The sequence below is a fragment of the Oncorhynchus gorbuscha genome, linkage group LG04 (genome assembly GCF_021184085.1).
Source record: "Oncorhynchus gorbuscha isolate QuinsamMale2020 ecotype Even-year linkage group LG04, OgorEven_v1.0, whole genome shotgun sequence".
In the NCBI taxonomy this organism is placed as follows: Eukaryota; Metazoa; Chordata; class Actinopteri; order Salmoniformes; family Salmonidae; genus Oncorhynchus; species Oncorhynchus gorbuscha.
This window is the reverse complement of record NC_060176.1, coordinates 65,491,282-65,515,393: the sequence shown is the minus strand read 5'-3', so window position 1 is coordinate 65,515,393 and position 24,112 is coordinate 65,491,282. Positions and strand designations below refer to the sequence as shown.

The 24,112-nt window shown below is 45.3% G+C and overlaps 1 pseudogene; it reads left to right on the top strand.

Annotated features, from left to right (window-relative positions):
• Positions 1–254: 254 nt before the first annotated feature.
• LOC124033033 lies at positions 255–23,609 on the top strand (annotated as a pseudogene).
• Positions 23,610–24,112: the final 503 nt, after the last annotated feature.

Sequence of the window (24,112 nt, the reverse complement as noted above, 5' to 3'; positions counted from 1 at the left end):
AGGTTATGAAGGGTGTGAGTGTGTCGTGTAATCAAATGATGGTCTTTGTATAATAGGCATTGCATGTTGTTTTGTTATGAATCTACCTTTATACATTTTCTGCTGCTTTAGACAGGGTTCAAACAGTCATACATGCACACACCAATACATCATGTACGTTAACTCTTCATGAACTGAGAACGTGTCACTGAAGTTTCTGGGGAACGAAGTAGGGAGGCACTGCTCTCTCGCCCTGCCATCAAAACAACGTAAGTATGCCGCCAACTCACAAACACGTGTGCATGCACAAACACATTCAGAGGGAGTTGTAACTAGTATGAAAATATTTTGAAGATAAATACACAATGCAGAGACAGAGTACGAGAGGTCAAGAGGGCGAGAGTCAATAGAGTACTCACGATCAATGGAAATAGTATATTTTTTTTTCTGCAATAGGGGATTAATGCAGAGACATGGGAGGAATTTGACTATATATTTATTGAGTCTGAAATAGGATACTTGTTATTTGGCCATTGGCCCCAGTTTTATTGCAAGGAATTCTAATTGGTCAACCACAGGCTAGGACTGGGTTATAAACTACATCCTGTCCCTTTCTTCACAGGAGAGAATCACTGGAAAGCATCACTGAGGACAAGGGAGAATGACCATTTACTTCCAAGCATGATTTGTCCAAGTTGAATAAACCTATTTTCTTCCCCCTGATTTGCTTTGGGGTCTGTTTTGTTGAAGAATAACATCAACCGCTAACCCTAGTCATAAGGCAAATCAAAACAAATTGTATTGGTCACATACACATGGTTATCAGATGTTAACGCAAGTGTAGTGAAATGCTTGTGCTTCTAGTTCCGACAGTGAAGTAATATCTAACAAGTCATCTAACAATTCCCCAACAACTACCTAAGACACACAAATTTAAAGGGGTGAATGTGAATGTGTACATATAAGTATATGGATGAGCGACGGCCGAGCGGCATAGGCAAGGTGCAATAGATGTATACCATGTGATATGAATAATATATGAGTAAGATATGTAAACATTATTAAAGTGGCATTATTTAAGTTTTCATTGTTTAATGTGACTAGTGATCCATTTATTAAAGTGGCCAGTGATTGGGTCTCAATGTAGGCAGCAGCGTCTCTGAGTTAGTGATTGCTGTTTAGCATTCTGATGGCCTTGAGATAGAAGCTGTTTTTCAGTCTCTTGGTCCCAGCTTTGATGCACCTGTACTGACCTCGCCTTCTGGATGGTAGCAGTGTGAACAGGCAGTGGCTCGGGTGGTTGTTGTCCTTGATGATCTTTTTGACCTTCCTGTGACATCGGGTGCTGTAGGTGTCATGGAGGGCAGGTAGTTTGCCCCCGGTGATGCATTTTGCAGACTGCACCACCCTCTGGAGAGCCTTGTGGTTGAGGGCTGTGCAGTTGCCATACCAGGCTGTGATACAACCCGACAGGATGGTCTCGATTGTACATCTGTAAAAGTTTGTCAGGGTTTTGGGTGCCAAGCCAAATTTCTTCAGCCTCCTGAAGTTGAAGAGGCGCTGTCGTGCCTTTTTCATCACACTGTCTGTGTGGGTGGACCATTTCAGTTTGTCTGTGATGTGTACGCCGAGGAACTTAAAACTTTCCACCTTCTCCACTGCTGTCCCTTCAATGTGGATAGGGGGGTGCTTCCTCTGCTGTTTCCTGATGTTCACGATCATCTCCTTTTTTTTTTTTTGACATTGAGTGGGAGGTTGTTTTCCTGACACCACACTCTCTGAGTGCCCTCACCTCCTCCCTGTAGGCTGTCTCGTCGTTGTTGGTAATCAAGCCCACAACTGTTGTGTCGTCTGCAAACTTGATGGTTGAGTTGGAGGCGTGCATGGCCACGCAGTTGTGGGTGAACAGGGAGTACAGGGGCGCAACTTTGGTTTTAGAAGTGGGGGAGACATCTTGTTATTATTTTTTATCCAGTCGGATAAACACTCCAAACAGCCTCCCGACTGCTCTGAAGCATCCGCATGGTCCTAAAGCACACCGTTTTACCGCTTTGCATCACATTCCAATGATAAAACTGGGGGGGGGACATTTTTGTTTCAATTTCAGAATGTAGGAGGGTCCCCCCGTCCCCAGTTAAAGCTGCGCCCCTGATATAAACTATCAATGACCTGCGCTGTCTGCTTTGTCCACGTCATTAGGCATCTCTATGTTGTCCTCACATCCCTTCTTCTCCCAGTCTCTAGTCTATTGGTGGTGTATACAGTAGCCTGTGTTGTATTTTACTCAGGTGTTTGGAAGACGACAGCCCGGTCGCTATGTCCTGAGGTGTAAGTGGGATTCTCGCAGGTGGACAACGCCCCCGTGACATTGACAGTTCTGGAGGAGTTGCCTGGGAGTTTCCCTGACCTGAGGGAGGAGGCCAAGCACCACCGGCCATGCCGGGTAGTACACAACATACACCTGGACAAGGAGACAGAACCTTCTTGACCTCCAAGAGTTCCCGGTCCCCGATGTCGTAGTTCCTCTGGGCGGGTCCCAGCTGCTTGGAGTAGAAGTCGCAGGGCCGCAGCTTTGGAGGGGTTCCGGTGTGTCAGCACGGGAGCAGTGGTGAAGCGTGTCTTCAGTGTCTCAAACACCCTCTCCACCTCCGCCGTCCAACGAAGCCGCTGGGGACCTCCTCTCAGCAGGGAAGTAAGAGGCGCAACCAGGATGAACCGGAAATAGTTGGCGAACCCCAGGAATCGCTGAACTGCTTTCATTGAGTTGGGGATGGGTCATGACCTGACTGCGCTGATGCGTTGCTCCTCCAGCTCCACTCCCTCTGTGGATATGAGCTAGCCCAAAAAGGACACGGACCACTGGAAAAACAAACACTTCTCTTGGTTAACATATAGATCATGCTCCAACAGTCTTCCCAGTACAGACCTGACTAACGAGACATGCTGGGCGAGGTCAGCAGAATAGACCAAAATGTTGTCGATATAAACCACTATGCCTCATCCCAGCATGTCCCAAAATACTTTGTTAATAAAGGCCTGGAAGACTGAAGGGACCATGAGAGGGCAGAGAAGTCGATGGCAGGGAAGTCAACCTCCTCTCTATTTCTTGTCGTTTCTCTGCCCCCTTGGCCAGTGCCCCAGTCTGGGGTATCTGCCAGAGTAGGTATGCCATCAGGAGCAACGTGCATGTCACTCGTCCCCATCTCTTGACTCTCTGGACCTTCAGGAGAGAGTGTCTGTTGGCTTGTGGGAGTTGCTACTTGGTCCTCTTCTCCTTCTGTTTCCTCCAGGCTCCTGCCTGGTGTATCAGTATCCTCTGCTTCTTCATGGCTCGACTCTCCTTCTGTTTCCTCCTGGCTCCTGCCTGGTGGATCAGCATCCTCTGCTTTCTCATGGCTCGATGCTCGCTCATAGATCCCTTCTGGAACTCTGGTGCAGTGGTTTAGATGGTACTAAGTAGTGCTTCCTTCCTCCTGTATGGCTGTTGGTGTCGCTAGGACCACCTTGTAGGGACCCTCTCGCCTTGACTCGTTCCACTTCCAGAATACTCGGATGTAGACCCGATCTCCTGGAATCACGGGTCCGGGAACCTCTTATCCTGGTTCAGGTTTTCACTCTTTTTCTTGGAGATAAATAAATTCATGTTTAGCAGTTAATTGTCTTACATATGCTTTTTACTCCAATTCTAATCGCTCTAATTAATTAATTGGGGTATGTTCTGACACTAGGAAGTGTCACTGATTTATCATCAGCTGTTAAACGGATTGGAGCTGCCATTGGAATTAGCTGTGTTTGTCCCGAGAAACATATAGTTTTGGCACATTTACCAGACATGGGGAGAAGAGGCATAATTTGAAGTGGCTTCAGTATCTATCATCATGGGTGTGCCTCTGTTCTCTATTTGAACCTGCAGCATAAGTTCTTGATCAGCTCTTGTGGTTATCACTGGGAACTGAACCTCCCCTGTAGGATTCTCCGGGCACTCCTAGTATCCCTGATTAGGCTCCGCCCATGGGTTCACAGGGCCCTGTGGTTTCTTCTGATTTTGTTGCCAGCCTCCTCTGGTCTGTTTCCAATTATTTTGGTTCCTGTTCCCCTGTTGTTGCCAGGGGTTAATAGGACAATTTCCTCTAGTGTGTCCTGGCTGTTGGCATCCCCAACATATCCCAGGTGGTCCCTGCGGGCCCCTGTTTCCTCCTCTCTGATTATTTTGGGAAGTCTTTGTTGCCTATTGTCGTTATTCCATTGTTGGGGTTGCTGTGCATACACATTCACTACTGGTGGTGTGGGTTGTACTTGGGCCTGCAGGACAGGAGGCGGTTGTAGTCCTCCAGGGGAGACTGCAGCCATTGTTCCTGCTTCAGGCACCGGGGCTGACACTGGAGCTTGGACTTTCTTTTTTCCTTTTTGTTAGTTCTTCCAGCTGGAGATGTGTTGGCTTCCTCTGAATGTATTTAGCTTGTTCCTTGTCTTTGTTCATCCTTTCTTTATTTTTCCACTGCACGGATTACATGGTCACACAGAATGATGTGACACAGAATGATGTGATTTTGAAGTCAGACCCACCACGTCCTCCAGCCTGCTTCTCAGTGGATGGGGCATGGCTTCTATTACTGAGTTTCGGAACAGAGTTATCATCAGTGGGTCCTCCTCTGAATACATCAAAAGTCAAGGCAGTGTGAGTCAAAGTCTATTCCATCTTCCAGTGTAGTCCCTGTTGCCTCGTTCAGGTTACTGGACCTCGGTACATCCTCCATCTTTGCCACTCCCACTACTCTCGCCAGCAGTGCCTTCAGATCCCCCACAGCCAGTAGCTTCCCCATGGTTTGTTCTTAAGGTCCTAATCCATTTATCTGCTCCATCATGGAGATCAGGTAGGCGGGCAACCAACCCTTCCAGGTCCTGTGAGCCCCATGGGAAATAGTGCCCTTGAGTACCTTTTATCAAAATTGAACATTGTGCACCCTATCTTTCAGGTTCTTTCATCTTCCTCCTACTCCACAGCTCTCTTTTTTCCCTTTCCCTGCCATAGACCATTTCCATAAAACTGGCTATCTTCTCCGCTCTCCCCATCTTGTTCCCTACACGCCTGTTCTTTTCGCTCTTTTTCTTTTTCTCTCTCCCCCTTTTCAATTAAGAGTTTTTCTAACCTTCTTATTTCTCCGTCCACTCTTGCTTTTTGCATCCATTTCAGCTATTATGTCATCTTCCAGTGATTCTTCATATTCATCTTTTTTTACCTGCATTTTTGCTAAGGCCTCACTTAATCCTTCATAACAGTTCAACTTTTCTGGGTTCCTTCCTGCACCTTGCTCAGTCTCCCCTGTCCTTTCCATGTCCTTTTATTTGACCTTAGAGGGAGTCTTCCTCTCCTATTCCACCTCTATTTCGCCCTTTATTTCCACCACTCCCGACACCAGGGGCTATTGCTCACTGGTGTATGGTGGAGTAAAAAAAAAAACATTCCACCTTCCTGTCTGACTTTTCATTGTCTTTCTTCAACATTCCTCTAGCTGTCTTTATACCTTTCAACAACCCTTCTCCTCAGTACCTCTTTCTTTCTTGTCCTCTTTCTTCTTCCCTGTGTCACTAGTCTTATATTTTTGTTATCAGCGTCTCCATTTCCTCACACGCCGTGACATCAAAGGTTCCTCCTTCTAGCCATCTCGTACCCATTTTCTTGGTGCGTTGTTCCCATTTGAGATATTTTAGTAAATTCTTCCCTGCATAGAGGATATCTGCTGCTCAGGATTTCTACTGACGTTTTATTAATTTTAACCGCTTGTTTTCTTGGTCTCCCTACGGCCAGCCTTGGTTTTATCGTTACCGATATTTTCCTTAATTTGAATCTAGTAACAGTCTGTGTTTTAAGTATCATTAATCTTCTATTTGTTATCCACTACTTATCTCAGTGCTACTGACATTTCAACTTCTGTTTCGTTTCTTTGTTGTCCGGTTATTCCTTTCCCTCTCAAACTCCTGCTCTTCTCCCAATCTCAGCCAAGGCTTTACTTAAACGTCTATGGGTACTAACACAAAATGTAATTTCCTTGATTGTGCTAGTTCCTCTAATGTAGATCCAATTCGCCCTACTGTCTAACCCTACTGTCTAATTCCTAAAACCACTCTCTCTCTGCTTTGAATAAGTATCTTCCACGACACAACAGTGGTAGGCTTGATTACCAACAACGACGAGACGGCCTACAGGGAGGTGGTGAGGGCCCTCGGAGTGTGGTGTCAGGAAAATAACCTCACACTCAACGTCAACAAAACTAAGGAGATGATTGTGGACTTCAGGAAACAGCAGAGGGAACACCCCCCTATCCACATCGATGGAACAGTAGTGGAGAGGGTAGCAAGTTTTAAGTTCCTCGGCATACACATCACAGACAAACTGAATTGGTCCACTCACACGGACAGCGTCGTGAAGAAGGCGCAGCAGCGCCTCTTCAACCTCAGGAGGCTGAAGAAATTCGGCTTATCACCAAAAGCACTCACAAACTTCTACAGATACACAATCGAGAGCATCCTGGCGGGCTGTATCACCGCCTGGTACGGCAACTGCTCCGCCCTCAACCGTAAGGCTCTCCAGAGGGTAGTGAGGTCTGCACAACGCATCACCGGGGGCAAACTACCTGCCCTCCAGGACACCTACACCACCCGATGTTACAGGAAGGCCATAAAGATCATCAAGGACATCAACCACCCGAGCCACTGCCTGTTCACCCCGCTATCATCCAGAATGCGAGGTCAGTACTGGTGCATCAAAGCTGGGACCGAGAGACTGAAAAACAGCTTCTATCTCAAGGCCATCAGACTGTTAAACAGCCACCACTAACATTGAGTGGCTGCTGCCAACACACTGTCATTGACACTGACCCAACTCCAGCCACTTTAATAATGGGAATTGATGGGAAATGATGTAAATATATCACTAGCCACCTTAAACAATGCTACCTTATATAATGTTACTTACCCTACATTATTCATCTCATATTCATACGTATATACTGTACTCTACATCATCGACTGCATCCTTATGTAATACATGTATCACTAGCCACTTTAACTATGCCACTTTGTTTACTTTGTCTACATACTCATCTCATATGTATATACTGTACTCGATACCATCTACTGTATGCTGCTCTGTACCATCACTCATTCATATATCCTTATGTACATATTCTTTATCCCCTTACACTGTGTATAAGACAGTAGTTTTGGAATTGTTAGTTAGATTACTTGTTGGTTATCACTGCATTGTCGGAACTAGAAGCACAAGCATTTCGCTACACTTGCATTAATTAACATCTGCTAACCATGTGTATGTGACAAATAAAATTTGATTTGATTTCCAACAGTTCCGGGTGACTAGACCACAGACCTAGACCCTATTTCCTCTATCCAGGTCACGTTATATTTTCTAACTTCTGCGCTGCACCCAGCATCAGTCTCTTTTTCCATCTCTTTATTTACATACCTATTCTCTCATTGCATAAACACTTCCACAACTTTTATTTTATTTCCTTGACCCTGACAGAACATTATCTTGCAACGGGGTATTCTTTGTTTTGTTTGGCTCTTAATTCATTGCCCTAGTCTAGACATTCACTTTATTTTATTTGACCTCTTCTAGATTCCGTTTTTTTTCTGTCTAGTTTCTTAAGGAATTTTCTAATCATTTTCCCAACAATATGTTTTTATCCCTTTAGCTTCTTATAGTGTCCGTTCTATTCTTTGTTCCCTATTTTCATTCTGTTCTGCCATCACTTTTTTATGTTTTTTTAATTTTTAATTTATTTTTATTTTACCTTTATTTAACCAGGCAAGTCAGTTAAGAACACATTCTTATTTTCAATGACGGCCTGGGAACAGTGGGTTAACTGCCTGTTCAGGGGCAGAACGACAGATTCAGCTTCAGAACGACCTTGTCAAACCCTTGTCAGCTCGGGGGTTTGAACTCACAACCTTCCGGTTACTAGTCCAACGCTCTAACCACTAGGCTACCCTGCCACCCCAAATCATTTATGTCTGGACGGCAAGACCATAACCGGAATTCCCCTGCCCACATTTCTATTATTCTATTATGTCTATTTCCTGTGCCCACCACTGTTTAATCAGTTGTTTTAAACGTTATTCTTTCTCCTGGTTTACGCCACCATCTCCGAATGGTAAATTGAGGGGTTCTTATCTGTACCCACCTTACTCATAAGCAGCGATCCAGAAGAGGTGCGTGACTCCTTCTCCACCAATGACAGAAGACTTTCACACTCCCTTTTACACACATCTTACGCTTTCCCTAAGCGACCTGCAAATTCATCCCTTATCTGATTACCCTTCCTCGACACAGAAAAGCGGTATTATACAGGGTTTTACCTGTCTGAGCAGTCCTTTGCTGATTCACTTCCTCAACACAACAAAATGGTAACCGCAGAATTTTTGCCTGCCTATGTAGCCGTTTATTGATACACTTCTCCGACACAAAGTGGTATCCGCAGATCTTTTTGCCTATCTGTGCAGTCCCCTCGTGATACAATTCCTCAACACACCAGAGCGTTATCCATAGGACTTTCATTTAATTTTAATTTAATTCATTTAATCATTTAATTTTTCGACCATGCAGACGGACACTTGCTGCCCCAAAATGGATTGAGCAGAACAGTCAAAAGGGCATACAGATGAATTGAATGAGATCGAACAAATGCCCCAGATGAGCGGCTGAGTGAATTGAATGACCCACCTGACTCGGACTGATTGAATAAGATGAATGAATTGCGATCTCAACCTCAAACAGGTTGAACAAACAAGTCCGGGCAAATTGAATCAGACAAAAAAATACAAACTGGTCAGATGAAGCACCTGAATAAAACAAGCGAATAACACCACTTAACTGAGCCGATCAAAACAGTTGTGGCACACAACTCCCCAATTGTAGTGGTCGCACCAATGTTACTATTATATTTTCACTGTTGCAACCCTCAAAGCTTTTATTGCCTTTTTTTCATTATTTTGCCGCCTGCATTTATTGAATTAAAAAACTCCCAATATCTTACATTTGTTAAATTTGGAGAGACCCACTGTCCTACCACTGAGGCCGTGTCCACACAAAACTTTATAATATTTAAGCAATAACTTTGTTTACCTTTTAAGTGGCCACATGTTTGTGTAGTTTGTCCAAAACCGTCTACAACTACAGATTTTCACAATTTCTGGTCCCTTTTTGCCACTCCTGGCAAGCTTGCCATTTATGTTGTGGAAATATTGGTTCATAATATCTCTCAGATACTGGAACCTGTGAATTCAAATAAACTTTATAACAAAGTAACAAGCAGAGTTGCTCCATGGACCAACTCAGGCTTGTTACTTTGTAATAAAGTCTATTTGAATTCACAGGTTCCGGTATCTGAGAGATATTATTGAACCAATATTTCCCCGACAGCAGGTGTTGTCATGGGCTCCGGATTCCACATTGTTCAAACAAATTTCCATGCTGATGAGCTGGTCGAGTGACAGGTTGTCGTCATGGCAGGCTTACTCCATCTGTACCTCCTCCCGCGGTGACCAGAGTCGACTTGTTCCATCCGGTGGAGGCCGCGATGGTCCGGAACTCCAGGGCGAACTCTGAGCTCCTAGATCTCTGGAGTAGTCGGAGTAGGTGCTCACCCCCCTCTCGGCCCTCCACAGGATGATCAAACACCTAGTTGAAGAGGAGAGTGAAGCTCTCGTAGGACTCGACCTCGGGTCCTCCCATTTCACAGACCATGGCGCCCCAGTCCAGGACCGTCCGGTCAGTGCCAAAATAATGGTGGCCACCCTGTCTCTACAGGAGATAGCCTCGGCGTAGCGAGCGATGTACAGGTCGCATTGCAGAAGGAATCCCTTGCTTCTCGCTGGCGCACCGTCAAAGCATTCCGGGAGGGACAGAGGTATTCCGCGGGCCGGCTCAGATGGGACAGAGGCAGGTTGTGGTGTGGGGGCTGGTGCCGGAACCAGTGCTGGAGACTGGAGGGACTACACATTCCCCTCTAAACGCAGGAAGGTTGCCAGTATACTGTCCATGGCACTGCCGAGTCTGGAGAGACAGTTCTCGTGATGCTCGTCTGTCCCTACGATGGGTGCCAGCTCGGCCTTTCCCACTGTCTCAATTAGATGGGTCGGTTATTCTGTCACATTGTCTAATGATTGGAGACAGGTGCAAGAACACATAGTTTTTTTAATTTACTACACCCAAACAAAAGAGCGAGGTGTAAACCTCTAAATAATACACGGGACGAGACCTGTAAAATAAGTCCACAATGACACGTAGCATGGAAGCTGATACAACAGCACAGGTACTCACAGGATCAACGGACATGGGAACAATAACCGACAAGGACTATGGGGAACAGAGGGCACATACTGTATATAACATACTAATCAGGGGGAATTGGAACCAGGTGTGCGTAATGAGACAAGACAGTCCGGGGTTGGTGGTAATGAATCCAGTTCAGTGATGCCTAGAAGGCTGGTGACATAGACCTCCGGAGCTGGTGCACGGAATGAGCAGCAGTACTGGGGGGATCCATGACAACTAAGTATTGTTGTTGAAGTGGTGGGCAGCATGCTGGATTAGTGCTGAGTGCAGAGAAGAGCCAGGAGGTGGGACTGTGGAGAAAGATGCTGTATAAAGACAAGCAGGGTGAGCCGTGACCATATAAATACATTTGTAGTGGCTGCATTGCCGAAAACATCGGTCGTCGAACATGTATGGGATTCCCTACTTTACAATTGTTTGATCCCTCAGCTGCTACTTCCAACTCCTGTGTGTGCGTGTGTGAAGTTGGGAGAGTTTGCTAAGTGTAAGGATGAATTTAGTTTGTATAATTTTTGTATACAATGACATATAACTGTTTGTTTGGCTTTAGCTGTGACCTTGATACATTGGCAGCTTCGCTCGCGGTAAAGTTAACAGATAAAAAAAAAAAAAAGATTTTCTACATTGTAGAATAAAAGTGAACACATAAAAACTACGAAATAACACATGGAATCATGTAGTAACCAAATAAGTGATCAACAAATCAAAATCTATTTTATATTTGAGATTCTTCAAAGTAGCCACCCTTTGCCTTGATGACAGCCTTGCACGCTCTTGGAATTCTCTCAACCAGCTTCATGAGGTGCACCTGGAATGCATTTCACTTAACATGCGTGCCTTGTTAAAAGTTCATTTGTAGAATTTCTTTCCATCTTAATGCGTTTGAGCCAATCAGTTGTGTCGTGGCAAGGTAGGGGTGGTATACAGAAGATAGCTCTATTGGTAAACTACCAAGTTCATATTATGGCAAGAACAGCTCAAATAAGCAAAGAGAAATGACAGTCCATCATTATTTTAAGACATGAAGGTCAGTCAATCCGGAACATTTCAAGAACTTTGAAAGTTTCTTCAAGAGCAGTCACAAAAACCATCAAGTACTATGATGAAACGGGCTTTCATGAGGACGACCGCAGGAACGGAAGACCCAGAGTTACCTCTGCTGCAGAGGATAAGTTCATTGGAGTTAACTGCACCTCGGATTGCAGCCCAAATGAATGTTCAAGTAACAGTTCAAGTAACAGACACATCTCAACATCAACTGTTCAGAGGAGACTGCAGGAATCAGGCCTTCATGGTCGAATTGCTGCAAAGGAACCACTACTAAAGGACACCAATAAGAGGAAGAGACTTGCTTGGGCTACGAAACACAAGCAATGGACATTAGACTGGCATTAGACTTAGATTTTTGGTTCCAACTGCTGTGTCTTTGGGAGATGCAGAGTAGGGGAGCGGATGATCTCTGCAAACCTTCTCCAACCTATCTCCTGATTCTGCCTCCTCAACCCTCCTCTCCTCCCTTTCTGCATCCTTTGACTCTCTATGTCCCCTATCCTCCAGGCCGGCTCGGTCCTCCCCTCCCGCCCCGTGGCTCAACGACTCATTGCGAGCTCACAGAACAGGGCTCCGGGCAGCCGAGCGGAAATGGAGGAAAACTCGCCTCCCTGCGGACCTGGCATCCTTTCACTCCCTCCTCTCTACATTTTCCTCCTCTGTCTCTGCTGCTAAAGCCATTTTCTACCACTCTAAATTCCAAGCATCTGCCTCTAACCCTAGGAAGCTCTTTGCCACCTTCTCCTCCCTCCTGAATCCTCCTCCCCCCCCTCCTCCCTCTCTGCAGATTACTTTGTCAACCATTTTGAAAAGAAGGTCGACGACATCCGATCCTCGTTTGCTAAGTCAAACGGCACCGCTGGTTCTGCTCACACTGCCCTACCCTGTGCTCTGACCTCTTTCTCCCCTCTCTCTCCAGATGAAATCTCGCGTCTTGTGACGGCCGGCCGCCCAACAACCTGCCCGCTTGACCCTATCCCCTCCTCTCTTCTCCAGACCATTTCCGGAGACCTTCTCCCTTACCTCACCTCGCTCATCAACTCATCCCTGACCGCTGGCTACGTCCCTTCCGTCTTCAAGAGAGCGAAAGTTGCACCCCTTCTGAAAAAACCTACACTCGATCCCTCCGACGTCAACAACTACAGACCAGTATCCCTTCTTTCTTTTCTCTCCAAAACTCTTGAACGTGCCGTCCTTGGCCAGCTCTCCCGCTATCTCTCTCTGAATGACCTTCTTGATCCAAATCAGTCAGGTTTCAAGACTAGTCATTCAACTGAGACTGCTCTTCTCTGTATCACGGAGGCGCTCCGCAATGCTAAAGCTAACTCTCTCTCCTCTGCTCTCATCCTTCTAGACCTATCGGCTGCCTTCGATACTGTGAACCATCAGATCCTCCTCTCCACCCTCTCCGAGTTGGGCATCTCCGGCGCGGCCCACGCTTGGATTGCGTCCTACCTGACAGGTCGCTCCTACCAGGTGGCGTGGCGAGAATCTGTCTCCTCACCACGCGCTCTCACCACTGGTGTCCCCCAGGGCTCTGTTCTAGGCCTGGGGGACGCCGCAGCCCGTCTGGTGTTCAACCTTCCCAAGTTCTCTCATGTCACCCCGCACCTCTGCTCTCTCCACTGGCTTCCAGTTGAAGCTCGCATCCGCTACAAGACCATGGTGCTTGCCTACGGAGCTGTGAGGGGAACGGCACCTCAGTACCTCCAGGCTCTGATCAGGCCCTACACCCAAACAAGGGCACTGCGTTCATCCACCTCTGGCCTGCTCGCCTCCCTACCACTGAGGAAGTACAGTTCCCGCTCAGCCCAGTTCAAACTGTTCGCTGCTCTGGCCCCCCAATGGTGGAACAAACTCCCTCACGACGCCAGGACAGCGGAGTCAATCACCACCACCACTCAAACCCCACCTCTTTAAGGAATACCTAGGATAGGATAAGTAATCCTTCCCCCCCCCCGTTTAAGATTTAGATGCACTATTGTAAAGTGACTGTTCTACTGGATGTCATAAGGTGAATGCACCAATTTGTAAGTCGCTCTGGATAAGAGCGTCTGCTAAATGACTTAAATGTAAATGTAAATGTAATGTGTGGTTCCCACTGTGAAGCTTGGAGGAGGAGGTGTGATAGTGTGGGGGTGCTTTGCTGGTGACACTGTCAGTGATTTATTTAGAATTCAAGGTGCACTTAACAAGCATGGCTACCACAGCATTCTGCAGTGATACACCATCCCATCAGGTTTGGGACTATCATTTGTTTTTCAACAGGATAATGACCCAAAACACACCTCCAGGCTGTGTAAGGGCTATTTCGCCAGAAAGAAAAGTGATGATGCTGCATCAGATTACCTGGCCTTCACAATCACCCAACCTCAACCCATTTGAGATGGTTTGGGTTGGACCGCGGAGTGAAGACAAAGCAGCGAACAAATTCTCAGCATATGTGGAAACTTCAAGACTTGAAAAGGTTTTGAAGCTGGTTGAGAGAGTCCCATGAGTTTACAAAGCTGTCATCAAAGCAAAGGGTGGCTACTTTGAGTAATCTCAAATATAAAACATATTTGGATTTGTTTAACACTTTGTTTTTGGTAACTACATGATTCCCTAGGTGTTATTTCATAGTTTTGATGTCTATTATGAAGTATTATTATACTATGTAGAAAAGAGAAAAAATAAAGAAAAACCCCTTGAATGAGTAAGTGTGTCCAACCTTTTGACTGGTACTGTATATTTTTTTTTACTGCATCAGGGATAGCAGTAAACAGACCCGTAGCACTCACGTCTGTAGCCATGAAGTGCTTTGAAAAACTGTTAATGGCTCACATCAACACCATTATCCCAGAAACCCTAGACCCACTCCAATTTGCGTACCGCCCAATCAGATCCACAGATGATGCAATCTCTATTGCACTCCACACTGCCCTTTCCCACCTGGACAATAGGAACACCTTTGTGAGAATGCTGTTCATTGACTACAGCTCAGCGTTCAACACCATAGTTCCCTCAAAGCTCATCACCAAGCTAAGGATCCTGGGACTAAACACCTCCCTCTGCAACTGGATCCTGGACTTCCTGACAGGCCGCCCCCAGGTGGTGAGGGTAGGTAGCAACACATCTGCAACGCTGATCCTCAACACTAGAGCTCCCCAGGGGTGCGTGCTCAGTCCCCTCCTGTACTCCCTGTTCACCCACGACTGCATGGCCAGGCATGACTCCAACACAATCATTAAGTTTGCTGACGACACAACAGTGGTAGGCCTGATCACCGACGAGACAGCCTATAGGGAGGAGGTCCGAGACCTGGCCGGGTGGTGCCAGAATAACAACCTATCCCTCAACGTAACCAAGACTAAGGAGATGACTGTGGACTACAGGAAAAGGAGCACCGAGCACGTCCCCATTCTCATCGACGGGGCTGTAGAGCAGGTTGAGAGCTTCAAATTCCTTGGTGTCCACACACCAAGACAGTCGTGAAGAGGGCACGACAAAGCCAATTCCCCATCAGGAAACTAAAAAGATTTGGCATGGGTCCTGAGATCCTCAAAAGGTTCTACAGCTGCATCATCGAGAGCATCCTGACCAGTTGTATCACTGCCTGGTACGGCAATTGCTCGGCCTCCGACCGCATGGCACTTCAGAGATTAGTGCGTACGGCCCAGTACATCACTGGGGCAAAGCTGCCTGCCATCCAGGACCTCTACACCAGGTGGTGTCAGAGGAAGGCCCTAAAGATTGTCAAAGACCCCAGCAACCCTAATCATAGACTACTACCGCATGGCAAGCGGTACCGGAGTGCCAAGTCTAGGACAAAAAGGCCTCTCAACAGTTTTAACCCCCATAAGACTCCTGAAGCCATAAGACTCCTGAACAGGTAATCAAATGGCTACCCGGACTATTTGCATTGTGTGTGTCCCCCAACCCCTCTTTTTACGCTGCTGCTACTCTCTGTTTATCATATATGCAGTCACTCTAACTATACAGTCATGTATATACTACCTCAATCAGCCCGACTAACCAGTGTCTGTATGTAGCCTCGCTACTCTTTTTTCAAATGTCTTTTTACTGTTGTTTTATTTCTTTACTTACCTACAGACACACACACACACACACACACATACCTTTTTTTCCGCACCATTGGTTAGAGCATGTAAGTAAGCATTTCACTGTAAGGTTTACACCTGTTGTATTCGGCACACGTGACAAATAAACTTTTGATTTGATAGCGTACACAGACGTTTCGGCTTTACACTCAATATGGCCACAGGTTCACCCTTCACAGAGCGGTGACTTGAAAGGAATTGTCCATTCTAGTCCCTCTATTTCTATGGGAGTAGCAAAGGGAGTGTGTTGGAGAGGATTTGTATATTTTGGTGTAGAGAGAGTTAGGGAGCGAGTGGGTGGAAATGAAACTGACATTTTCTAGAATTCTTAGGAAAGGTTTGACTGAAGATGAGGAAGATTTTGTGTATTTTGTTAGACTGTGTGTGGATTCTTTACCGCTGACAAGCATCTCTGCCCTCGGGCTGGAAACAGAGGGGTCATGGAGGTCCAGATCTACATCCCCTATGAGTCAGCTGAACTGCATTACGCAGATACAGGGACATTCATATGTCAGAGAAGATCTGGGGGAAATTAACATTACTATGAGTTTTTATCGTAGTATACAGTGCATTCGGAAAAGTATTCATTTTGTTACATTACAGCCTTATTCTTTTCCCCTCATAAATCTACACACAATAGCCCACAATGACAAAGCCAAAACAGGTTTTTAGAAAATAAAAAATTATAAAAATACATCATATTCAGAACCTTTGCTATGAGACTCGAAATTGAGCTCAGGTGCATCCTGTTTCCATTAATCATCCTTGAGATATTTCTACAACTTGATTGGAGTCCACCTGTGACAAATTCAATTGATTGGACATGATTTGGAAAGGCACACACCTGTCGATATAAGGTCCCACAGTTGACAGTGCATGTCAGAGCAAAAATCAAGCCATGAGGTGGAAGGAATTGGCCGTAGAGCTCCAAGGCAGGATTGTGTCGAGGCACAGATCTAGGGGAATGGACCAAAACATGTCTGCAGCATTGAAGGTCCCAGAGAACACAGTTCTTAAATAGAAGAAGTTTGGAACCACCAGGAATCTTCCTAGAGCTGGCCACCCGGCCAAATTGAGCAATCGGGGGAGAAGGGCCTTGGTCAGGGAGGGGAGGGGACAAGAATCCTATGGTCACTCTGAGAGCTGCAGAGTTCCTCTGTGGAGATGGTTGTCCTTCTGTAAGGTTCTCCCATCTCTGCAGCACTCCACCAATCAGGCCTTTATGGTAGAGTGGTCAGACGGAAGCGACTCCTCAGTAAAAGGCACATGACAGCCCGCTTGGAGTTTGCCAAAAGGCACTTAAAGGACTCTCAGACCATGAGAAACAAAATTCTCTGGTCTGATGAAACCAAGATTGAACTCTTTGGCTTGAATGCCAAGCATCACGTCTGGAGGAAACCTGGCACCATCCCTACGGTGAAGCATGGTGGTGGCAGCATCATGCTGTGGGGATGTTTTTCAGCAGCAGGGACTGGGAGACCAGTCAGGATCAAGGGAAAGATGAACAGAGCAGAGTACAGAGAGATCCATGATGAAAACCATGCTCTAGAGCGCTCAAGACCTCAGACTGGGGAGACGGTTCACCTTCCAACAGGACAACGACCCTAAGCACACAGTCAAGACAACGTAGGAGTGGCTTCAGGACAAGTCTCTGAATGCTCTTGAGTGGCCCAGCCAGAGTCCGGACTTGAACCCGATCAAAATTCTCTGGAGAGACTTGAAAATAGCTGTGCAGCGACGCTCCCCATTCAACCTGACAGAGCTTGAGAGGATCTGCAGAGAATAATGGGAGATACTCCCCAAATACAGATGTGCCAAGCTTATAGCATCATACCGAAGAAGACTCAAGGCTATACTCGCTGTCAAAGGTCCTTCAACAAAGTACTGAGTAAAGGGACTGAATTCTCAAGTAAATGTGATATTTCATTTGTATATTTTTTTAAATACATTTTCAAACCTTTCTTAAAGCCTGTTTTTGCTTTGCCATTATGGGGTATTGTGTGTAGATGAGGGCAATTTTTTTTAAATTTTATTTAGAATAAGGATGTAACATAACAAAATGCGTAAAAATTAATGGGGTCTGAATACTTTCCTGAATGTACTGTAAGTGTTTAGCATTTCTGTCAAGCCACATAGTAGAGTTTTGAGTTCAAGAGCAGTAATCATAATGCAATGTACAGAGAAAGAATGGGTTAAAATTGTCAGACGTGTGACTCATGGACAGGCCTGATGTTGACGTGGGAAAAGAAACACACCGTGAGTTCATTGATAGTGATAGTGTTGTGTTCTCTTTACTCACATGTCTGTGGCTCCTTCTGCCTAGAGGTGTGTGTGTGTGTGTGTGTGTGTGTGTGTGTGTGTGTGTGTGTGTGTGTGTGTGTGTGTGTGTGTGTGTGTGTGTGTGTGTGTGTGTGTGTGCGTGTGCGTGCGTGCGTGCGTGCGTGCGTGCGTGCGTGCGTGCGTGCGTGCGTGCGTGCGTGCGTGCGTGCGTGCGTGCGTGCGTGCGTGCGTGCGTGCAGATCAGATTAGAATTACCTGGTGTTTGTGATTTATCAGTCTTTATCACTATGTAATCTGTGCTGTCATGCTGCTGTGCACTCTTTGTGTGTATATGAGTCATTAACCATTGTCCTGGCATATTATCAGTTGACTGATGATCTTAAATCAAATCAAATAGTCACGTACACAGATTTGTAGGTGTTATTGCAAGTGCAGTAGAATGCTTATGTTACTATCTCCAACTGTGCAGTAGAAAGTCTGACAAATACACAAATAATCCCCCAAAATTAACAAGAAATCAAGAAATAACAAAGTAGATATATTAGTGAGCACACGTGAGAATCCAGAATTTTCACTGAGTGCACAAAACATTAGGAACACCATCCTAAATATTGAGTTTTGACCCTCAGAACAGCCTAAATCGGGGCATGGACTATACAAGGTGTTGAAAGCGTCTTTTGTCTTGCCCATTCACCGTATGAATGGCACACACACAATCCACGTCTCAAAAAGCCTTCTTTAACCTGCTTCCTCCCCTTCATCTACACTGATTGAAGTGGATTTAACAAGTGACATCAATAAGAGATCATAGACTGACCAGGTGAATCCAGGTGAAAGTTATCTCATGGAAAGAGCAGGTGTTCTTAATGTTTGGTACACTCAGTGTAAATCTTTTCCATTGTAATCAGGTATTCAGTTTTATGGAGAGTTGTTAGAAGTTCCCCCAAATTGCTTTCGTTGCCCCAATTGTGATGGTAAGGATTGGGGGTAGAGTAATCTGATCCTTGATCTGTGGTTACTGGCTATTTCTACCATACGTATTCAGTGTAGTGGGGTTGGGACTTTGAGCACTGAGCAGGCTTTGTGGTCCATAGGGGTGCAGTGACACAGTGCTGCCTCTGGAGGGGGCCCAAGCTCGCCTAGAGAAGTTGAAGGAGAGCATATACTGGAGAGAGGGGCTAAAACCCAAATCCACCCCTTCCCCTTCTCCTCACCCCTCGGCCCTACATTTGAGCGTACACGTGTGCCTCCACCACCTGAACAAGTGTCCCAAAGCTAAGTTAGTGACAATTTTGATTGTAGGGTCTAATTAGACCCTCAGACACTTCGACCGAGATCCTGCAATGCTGCAGGCTTCAGAGCGAAGTGCTATCCCGACACGCACTGCCATATGTTTGTAATTTGCACGATTTCATACAAAAGAATGGAGAGGCGTGCTTAATTATATTCCATTTGCATGTGTTTGTCTGATTTTGAGACTTGACACGTAATGTAACAGATGAAGTACCACCCAAATGTAAATGTTTAACTGTTACTGAGGTTAATATCTTGTAAAACGACAGATGTGATTTGTTCATTTGAATTTGTATTATTCAAAAGTGGAACATGAATTCCATCATTCAAGTCAGGAAGGTGTCCTGAAGTTTTGTGGTCCTATCCCCTTGGAATTTTGTCAGCAACATATAACAGTTGAGGTTGGGGCTTAGCCCCCATGGGCTGGCCTGCTCTGCACTGTCATTGAGAAGGTGAGGCAGTCTTGAAATGTCTCCATTATACAGTGTCTTTTAAAGAGTATCTAATCTCGGAAATCCAGAACTAAAGCCCCAGGGCACCAGCAATGACGATATAGCACTGATATTTATTATGACAGCGGATATGACAGCGGATGACCACAATTGCAAAGAGGAGGAAAATCCTGACCCAGAATGGTCAGTATACGAACTACAATGCTGATTTCCATCCCATGAAAATGTCTTTGACTTACTGTAGCTTCCTTTCCAGCCATGGAATCTTCCTTATTCAATCTTGTTCTTAGGGCATCTCTGCCTCAAGGGAAGAAAAAATGTGGTTGTGCTTAGGCAAGTAGTCCAAATTGGTTAGGGTTGAGGCTAAGGTTAGTGCTGAACCGTGATATGGACATGAAGCTACAGTTAGGGTTAGGGTTGAGGCTAAGGTTAGTGCTGAACCGTGATATGGACATGAAGCTACAGTTAGGGTTAGAGTTGAGGGTTGGATGAGGGTTGAACCAGGATATGGACATGAAGCTACAGTTAGGGTTAGAGTTGAGGGTAAGGTTAGTGCTGAACCGTGATATGGACATGAAGCTACAGTTAGGGTTAGGGTTGAGGGTAGGATGAGGGTTGAACCAGGATATGGACATGAAGCTGCAGTTAGGGTTAGAGTTGAGGCTAAGGTTAGTGCTGAACCGTGATATGGACATGAAGCTACAGTTAGGGTTAGAGTTGAGGGTAGGATGAGGGTTGAACCAGGATATGGACATGAAGCTGCAGTTAGGATTAGAGATGAGGGTAGGATGAGTGTTGAACCAGGATATGGACATGAAGCTACAGTTAGGATTAGAGTTGAGAGTAGGATAAGGGTTGAACCAGGATATGGACATGAAGCTACAGTTAGGATTAGAGTTGAGGGTAGGATGAGTGTTGAACCAGGATATGGACATGAAGCTACAGTTAGGATTAGAGTTGAGAGTAGGATAAGGGTTGAACCAGGATATGGACATGAAGCTACAGTTAGGATTAGAGTTGAGAGTAGGATAAGGGTTGAACCAGGATATGGACATGAAGCTACAGTTAGGATTAGAGTTGGGTTGAACCAGGATATGGACATGAAGCTACAGTTAGGATTAGAGTTGAGGGTAGGATGAGTGTTGAACCAGGATATGGACATGAAGCTACAGTTAGGATTAGAGTTGAGGGTAGGATGAGTGTTGAACCAGGATATGGACATGAAGCTACAGTTAGGATTAGAGTTGAGAGTAGGATAAGGGTTGAACCAGGATATGGACATGAAGCTACAGTTAGGATTAGAGTTGAGCGTAGGATAAGGGTTGAACCAGGATATGGACATGAAGCTACAGTTAGGATTAGAGTTGAGGGTAGGATGAGGGTTGAACCAGGATATGGACATGAAGCTACAGTTAGGATTAGAGTTGAGGGTAGGATAAGGGTTGAACCAGGATATGGACATGAAGCTACGGTTAGGCTAAGGGTTGCGGTAAGTTTCGAACCAACAACCTTTTGAATGGAAACCTGTGTGGAAGCACTAAAGAGACCATAGCTAACCCCTATATTACATAGTACCCTTTAGATATGGGCCAAATGAAATGGATATGGTGCCTCTTGTTATTGAGTGAATAATGTTCTGTACCACTGGTTGGACCCATCTGATGAGCATGCATCTAATCTAGTTTTTGCTACTGGAGACACTGAGGGAATGTGAGATTTCCCGGAAGGCTTTGGACTGTATCAGAGTTGGTTCCAGCCCTTCTCTCTCTGATAATGTAAGTGTTTTGTTATGTTACATCCTTATTGTAAAATGGATTAAATACATTTATGTTACAACCTTATTGTAAAATGGATTAAATGCACATTGTTATGTTACAACCTTATTGTAAAATGGATTAAATACACACATTAATCTACACACAATACCAAATAATGACAAAGCAAAAACAGGTTTTTATACATTTTAGCAAATGTATTAAAAATAAAAAACAGAAATACCTTATTTGCATAAGTCCAGATCTACATCCCCTATGAGTCAGCTGAACTGCATTACGCAGATACAGGGACATTCATATGTCAGAGAAGATCTGGGGGAAATTAACATTAAAGTTATGGTAGTATACCGTGCATTTGGAAAGTATTCAGACACCTTGATTTCCCCCACATTTTGATACGTTACAGCCTTATCCCCCCCCCCTCAATCTACACACAATAGCCGACAATGACAAAACCAAAACAGGTTTTTAGAAAATAAAAAACAGATATACCTTATTTACTTAAGTATTCAGACCCTTTGCTATGCGACTTGAAATTGAGCTCAGGTGCATCCTGTTTCCATTGATCATCCTTTGAGATGTTTATACATCCACCTGTGGTAATTTCAATTGATTGGACATGATTTGGAAAGGCACACACCTGTATATTTAAGGTCACACAGTTAATAGTGCATGTCAGAGCAAAAACCACGAGGTCGAAGGAATTGTCCGTAGAGATCTGAGACAGGATTGTGCAGCTTTAAATGTCTTCAAGAACACCATGGCCTCAATCATTCTTAAATGCAAGAAGTTTGGAACCACCAAGACTCTTCCTAGAGCTAATACAGGTGAGAGAGGAGAATAGGAAAGTTGTGGAGAACTACACTTCAGAGTTGACAATGAGGAAGAAATACTACAACATGGGGGAGGACATGAAATGTAGTTATCATTGAGACCGACTAGGTTTGAACGCAGGTCTTCTACGTGCCCAAAGACTATTTCAACTGAGCTTAAGCTTAGGCGCAACTTCAGTACTGTACAGTGTGGGGTCGCTTGACCTTTGCGGTTGCTTTGTCGTGGTGCAGATTACATGTTGGTGTTCTGTAGGATGCGACCAATTAGCCAGGCCAAGCCAGCTCAGGGAGGGGCCATTGCCGTGGAGCATCTGGACGATTACTCTGTTACCGTGGAAACACCAAGGGGGGGAAAAGTTCCAGTTCCACCGGGTATTCAGCGGTGAGAGCTCCCAGGAAGATGTGTTCCAAAACACCAACATGTGATGCTGCCAATCTTAACATGTTATTGGTTAAAAGTGAACGAAAGGAAACAAGAAAGGAGGAAAGCCTCTGCCAAACCCCATCCCTAACCTCTTTACCCCCATCGCAGATTCAGCAAGTCTGTCACAAAATACAGCTCTGAACACTGATTGCTTGATCTTAATCAGTGGTTGAATGGGTTCAGTTGAGGTGGTGGAACTGGAAATGTACTCAAAGGTATTTTTTCAATTGAGAATTTTGTTCTTCTTGTACGTTGTTGTTTAACTAAACCCAACCCCCTGCTCTTGATTGTTGCCATTGTTTTCGCTGGACCACAGTAGCTCGAGGACATTAAGCATACCTGTTTGAACCAGTCGTGTTTCCAGCCTGATCCAGTCAGCCATCGACGGCTACAACGTGTGTATCATTGCGTACATTCAGACAGGCTACGGAAAGACATTCACCATGGTGGGTGACCGAGACCAGAGAAGCCCAGGCATCATGCATGCTGAGAGCGTTCAGCGCCATATTTGACATCCTCCAGGAGAATGCCACCAAGTTTGACTTTAACGTGAGGGCTGAGAAGTCTCACTGAGCGAGGAGAAACTATTTCCCTATTGTACATCGGCAACAAGAAGCAAAATACACCTTATCGTAAACATAAAAAGACATCCAATTTTTTCTTCTCTCTCCTTCCCCCCCTCTTCCTCGTCTCCTTTCTCCTCTCCTCTTCGTGCTACTCTCCCCCCCCTCTTCCTCATCTCCTTTCTCCTCTCCTCTTCGTGCTACTCTCTCCCTACATGTTGGAGCTGTATAATGACTGGCTCCAGGACCTCTTTGGGAGTGGACCAAGGTCCTGAGTAGGCGGGCGGAGATGAAGAGGAACAGAAAGGGGCTTGTGTTTGCCCAGGGAGCAGAGACAAAGGAGGTCCCCAGCGCCGCGGAGCTCTTCACCATGTTTCAGCAGGCCTGCGCCAACCGCCATATCGCAGCCACCAGTACACCCAAAACGCCCGCACCCCATTTCAAAGGGGCCCTGTTAAATTGGTTTAGTCAGAGTGAGTGAATAGTAGGTACATCATTATAGACCCGGGCTCAGAGAGGGATAGCTGCCAAGCAAGGCATATGTAAGAGTAGATCGTGGGGTTTTAGCACAATGACTGGCTCTCACAATCCTGATACCATCCTTCTTAATTCTACCTCATGTCATAATACTGTTTTGCACAGAAAATATGATACAATCAGAAAATAGGAATAAAGTAAACAGGAAATAAATATATGTACAGTACCAGTCAAAAGTTTGGACACACCTACTCATTAGGGGTTTTCTTTATGTACTATTTTCTACATTGTAGAATAATAGTGAAGACATCAAAACTATGAAATAACACATTTTGAAACCTGTAGTAACTAATAAAGTGTTAAACAAATCCAAATATATTTAATATTTGAGATTCTTCAAAGTAGCCACCTTTTGCCTTGACAGCTTTGCACACTCTTCAGTTATCCCGGGGAAGCTCGCAGGGCAGAAATTTGATGAACTGACTTGCTGGAATGGTGGCATCCTATGACGATGCCACATTGAAAGTCA